The sequence below is a fragment of the Sander lucioperca genome, chromosome 13 (genome assembly GCF_008315115.2).
Source record: "Sander lucioperca isolate FBNREF2018 chromosome 13, SLUC_FBN_1.2, whole genome shotgun sequence".
Classification (NCBI taxonomy): Eukaryota; Metazoa; Chordata; class Actinopteri; order Perciformes; family Percidae; genus Sander; species Sander lucioperca.
This window is the reverse complement of record NC_050185.1, coordinates 17,824,103-17,830,102: the sequence shown is the minus strand read 5'-3', so window position 1 is coordinate 17,830,102 and position 6,000 is coordinate 17,824,103.

The following is a 6,000-nucleotide window of genomic DNA, read 5'->3' as shown; positions in this document are numbered from 1 at the left end:
CCACACACCCAATTAGCAGAACACCTCAGACCCTTTGCAAAATGAAACATTCTTGCAAAAACTATACACTAATTTATAAAAAACATATTTATTACCATATGAAACACACACATTTCATATGACTTAATTCTGTTTGAACCAGTTACACACTGCTGTTGCTAACCTAAAACACTTTTAGCAATTCTACTTCTCAGTGATTAGAGTACTGTATATGAAATACACAGAGAGTGCAAATATACAATATGTTCACCAAACACTACACAAGACCAATGCTGCAGACTGAGGAAAATACAATTAATTTCTCTCCATATAGCTACTACAGTAGTGTGCATAACACCGTTAGCTCAGCAAACAACAGACAAACTAATACTAATAAAATACTGTATCTAGTACAGGTTACAATTACAGTAAAAAAAAAAAAAAAAAAGATCTAAAAACAACTGAAAATACTGTACAGAAAATACTAGACTTGCCTGCTGCATTTTTAAAGTGCTTAAACCTGATTGGTGTGTCTACAATTAAGCACCAGTGTGTGCACACATGGTGGCTGTGTTTAACCAATTGGTTCATGGGTGTGTTCATTTGAAAGCCTTTTGCAAGGAATTGCAAGGAAATGACATCATGATAAATGTCTGTGTTAAATGCATACAAGTGTGTTTAGTGTTTTGCAAATCACTGTGTGTAATGTTTTGCAAAAAGTGTGAAGCTGACAATGTGCTTACAGTGGTGCAAAGCAGGCCGGTGTTTTGCTCCTTGAGTGTAAGGTTTTGCTAATTGTGTGAAAGTTTTAATTTTAGTGTGTAAGCAATTGAAAGAAACTGTATTGACTCTGTCCGTGTGTGTGTGTGTGTGTGTGTGTGTGTGTGTGTGTGTGTGTGTGTGTGTGTGTGTGTGTGTGTGTGTGTGTGTGTGTGCTTTTTGGATATAAATTCAGGCTGATCCAAACTCACACCATTTCAAAACCAGACGGGATAAGAAGAATTTTGCGGCATTGCTGGATTCGGGTGTCTGGAGGGATGATGGACTGGCAGCTGCCTGGCTCAGAAGAGAAAACGGACTAGAACAGCTTAAACCTACCAAGGTGTGAGATTTATTCATGCTGTGTGTGTGTGTGTGGGTGTGTGTATGTGTGTATGTTTGTCAAGGTTCCGCTGATATGGGATTTCTGAAGGCTGATTCTTGATATTCAAGGTTCCTAAAGCTGGATTTTTTCTGCATTACATTTGTGCATTTTCATGCTACAAATGACAAGATTTCCATCACCTCCATTTCTTTTTCTCAGGTGGATATAGCCTCTAAAATAGCATTTAGATAAATGACATCATGTTGCACTAAACCTTTCCCTGAATCCCCATTAAACATGTAATTGTTCTAGGGTTTAGCAGCTCCTATTGAATGCTGGGAGAGACTGTGGGATAAATTGAGCTTTTTATTTACCAAAACATCACTAGATAATTAAATGAGGAAATTAAATCTGCAAAGAACATAAAGTATAGACCTGTGGATCAGTGATGTCCACAGTGAATGACACAGTGACTGACACGTAGCAATATGATATATTGTAGTGGAAACGTGTGTGTGTGTGTGTGTGTGTGTGTGTGTGTGTGTGTGTGTGTGTGTGTGTGTGTGTGTGTGTGTATTTAGGGGAAATGATGAGTCACCCAGTAATCTTCAAATGGAAGCAGTGTTACATTTTGAGTCTCCAGCAGGCACATGCAGGTCATCAGGTTAGTCGCAGTGCAGAGCTAACTCGTTAGCAGTTCTACCAGCCTCTCGCTTTGCCTGTCACTAATCCGGAGTTGGCTGTAATTCCTAATTTTATGGTCTGTGGACAGCAAGGGTGACAATCTATGTTAAAGTTACCATGGCTAATGTCATTACAGGCTGTCAAACACACTTTACTTTAGTTATTAAGCTTGACAGCTTACAAACAGTCAGCAGGTGAAGCTTCATCAACTTTCTCAAAGGCACTCTCTGTGTCCTAGTTGCATGGTATTTATTAATTCAGACAGTGTTTTTACACATACAGCACATTCCAAGTGGGGAAAAAATGCTTGGATCAAATATGCTCACTAATGCGACCATGCAATCTAAATTTTTTCTATTTTGAGTGTGGTGCTGATGGACAGCATGTCCACATAATTTAATCTACAAAGGAAACGGAGGAACTAGTTACAGCTGGAAAAAAAGTGATGGGAAAATGGTGGATGGTGGTGTGATGGTTCTGCCAAAATATCTAAATTTACTAAATAGAGTATATGTTATTGTATTTGTACATAATATGGAATGGGGACATGACTGACTGAATGTTTCTTGACATACTGTGATACTTGGGTTAGGGTTAGAAAACTGCACAGCCTTATAAAGTAGGCACTTGTATTGTTGTATCCAGTAAGATTGTCCTCCTCAATAATATATTGTGATCACATTTAGTTACTTTCAGAGGCATAAATGCACAGATAAAATATTCAACATTAATAGCTTTAAGATATGTATTCAGTTTTGCTTGCAAGTACAGTAGTATTTACTGAAATATCTGTTAAACATTGAAAACGTTTGCCACTGTTTATACAGCCTTTGACTATCTTGCGCTTGCTTTGGTGTACCAAAAAAGTCAACATTTTTACACCCATCACAACTCATGATTCTTTAAATAACGTAGCATGTACAGCAAATGTATGTGTATTTTTGGAATATGTAGTGCCGTTGCCCATAACTACTGAACTATGGATAGGATGCCTCTGGCCTTAGCCCTAGTGCCCCAAGCAAAACGATGCAAAAAAAGCATTTTATTTTTCTAGTCATCCCAAATTTTCTACAACCTATATGTTCCTGTGGCTGCCTATATGTCAGTCATTTTAATGATATCTCATAGTGTTCACTACCTTGTTTAATGCTTCAATGTCACATCTGCGGGCAGATGTGTCTGCACACACTCTTTTCTGCAAAAATCTGGATGGTAAATCTGGTCAGTGCATTATTTATGTGGTGTTGCAGATGTAACCTACCTGGGGGGAACTTTATGTTTGACCCCCAGCTTTGAGGATATTGTTGCAGGACATCTTTTCATTTGTGTTTGTGTGTGAGGAACAGAGACAGATATTTTTATAAGTGCACATGATGGGCAAGCTTATTGTTTGACTGGATGACCATTTAACTTTAATGTTGCGATTGAGTTATATATTTATGTCACAGGTCCAGTTCCAGCATTAACCTGTTTCACCATTTGATTTCTCTTGATCTCAGTCTCTTGTTCATTTGCCAATCATTTAGCCTACTTATTCATGTATGCACACAAACGCGCCACATCACACTTATCTGCTGATTGTTTTAGTATCTCCTCCTGTTAACAATCCTGGGTATAGGTGAATGTAAATCAAATACCTTAGGGGTTTTAAAATTAATTTTCTCTCTGGCTGACAGGATCCTGTTTTTTCCCCATGGAAGGTCATCATTGCTGCAGGACTTGGAATAAGAATGGCCGGGATGTGGAGTGGAATGGATGATGACAATATTTAAATGCTAATGAAAATGAGGTTAGATTTGGAGAGATGTTGAATGTATTATACAGCAGGGTTGTGATCTGAAACCATAATCTGCTTCTCATGTTCCTGTGGCTGCCAGGTTCCCACTTCATGAGGGAGCAGAAAACAAGATCAAGGCAGTTGCAACTTTACAAAGTACAGATTATATAAGAAGTATTTGAAGTACCACACTTTTACGTACAGAAGAGGACCGTGCCTGCAGCTTTACACAGTTAATTTCCCGTTATCTCCAGCTGGAGTTTTATCATAATAAGACAAGCAAGTTATCGTCACCTTTCACTGTCGTGGAGGAAATTAATTGCCATATCCATGAACTTTGAAGTGCTAATGTTCTTGTTCAGAAGACAGCTGTAGTGTGACCTCAACAGAGACTCTTTCTATATTTACTCTGGGTCATTCCTTTTTTTTTGCTACTGCATAGTTCTCTTTTTTTAATGTGGACCATTTAAAGTTGGGGTAGGCAGTTTTCTCGTAAAAGCAAAACAAACGCCAGAATTTGAAAATATAGCCCTGCTCCTGCAGCATCCCCTCTCTGTCCTAAACCCCTCCCACCAGATGAGCATGGGCCAATAGACACACTTCATACACTAACATTTATTTTTTTGGCAAAAAAATAGTTAACTGTTTGCCTTAACACACTTCTGGCTAAGAAAATATGGTACATAAACACATCTTCATTGTCAAATCTTTATCATAAGAATAGGTTTTCTAATTAGTGCAAGTTATTTTTATATAAAAAGGCCCACATTAGAATAAGGCCATCAACATAAAATGAAGCATACGCTCACAAGCACTAGACTTTTTTTTAAACAACAGTAACCTACAGTATGACATGCCTGTTCTTAATGTAAATGGTAGTTTTTCCACTTGAAATTGCAGTATTTTAAATACAATGAAAAGAATATGGCTGTATTTCTTATCAAAAGGAAAAGTGCCACTGTGTTATTAAAATAAATAAATAAAAAAACACTTTAAGTGCAACATAACCCAAACACATGCACTGTACACTGTACACTGTTTTTAAAACAACACCGCTCTGTTCATTCTATTTTCATGTTCCTCTACAAGAAATGTATATAGTTAATATAATATAATTTGGGATTTACTGTGATGCTGAAATGTCGGCGAGAATGGATATTATAGCGTGGCTTGAGTAACGTTACTTTAATCATATGCTGAAACCCTGCATCCTCCACGACTGCATATCTTTTCCTATAAACCCGCCCAATGCTTTGGTTATGGATTGAATTGCACTGTCTATGTCTGCATGGAGAGGCTGTTTACCCGCTGTGGAAAGAAGGAGGTGTCTTTCCTACCCGACTCTCTTCTCCTTGCGCTGTCAACAGACATACTGGCATGATGTCTTCAAAAACCAAACCGTGACTAGTGGAGCTGTTCCATCCCTAACGAGTATAGTGATTAATTTCAATCATCTCGATCGTGATCCCGATGCTGTTATATAGCGGCAATTCTATGAGAATTACCTGGTTGTTTTCTTTGTAAACTTGTGCGCCTGTAAAGCCATTTGAGATGACATACTGTGATATAAGTTAATGTTTATTTTCACGTATGTCAATATTGGCAAAGCAATGTTGCTAATAGTTTATTCTTCTGCAGGATTTTCTACCATTGAATCAGGCTTTCACCATCTTAAGGGACATTTGCATTTGTAGAACAGCCAATAGGAACGTCCTCTCCCTGAATTGACCTGTGACTGGCCAAAGTCTCATGTCACAGGCTACATTTTCTAAAGCCTGAAAACAGTGCAAAGTGGATTGCCAAAGTCTAGTTTTCTTTCAATCCACTTGAATTACAATATGCTGAATTGACCAATGATGCACAAAGGAACTGCCTACCCTAGCTTTAATACTGTTATTTTACGTATTTATTGAGTCAATTTGACTTGATTTGGGTCCCAAATGCTCTAAAATTCAAATTTAGCACTTTTAAGACATTTTACTGCATGTCATTCCCTTATAGTTCTTGGAACTTTCCACTGTCAACAATCTAATTTTTGAAAAAATTCAGTGTGTTAAGTCTGTCACTTCAGGCTATGTTTTAGTCATGGTCGCATTTATGCAGTGATTAAAGCTCAGGAGGCAGGATAAAAGTATATCTCTATTAGTAGCAATAAATTGTCTGACAGAGAAAACATTACTGGAAGAAATAGGGCAGCCACTTTTGATTGCCGACATGACTACCTGTATTGATTTGCTGTGAGGTCAGAGTCCATGTTAGCGTGTACCTGTGGCTCTGTTTGTGAAGCCAGAGGTTTTGCCAATTGTCAATTCACTCAGCTAACTTAGCAAGATCCATCTGTGAATGTGAAATCCATGTTATACTCAGGGTGAAGTGTATTATCAGTAAGTCAGCAGGGAACTGCAACACAGCTGAAAATAAGTCAAGTTCTTTGACTCAGTGGATCGGTTTGTATTGATGGAAACATAAAGAGGAG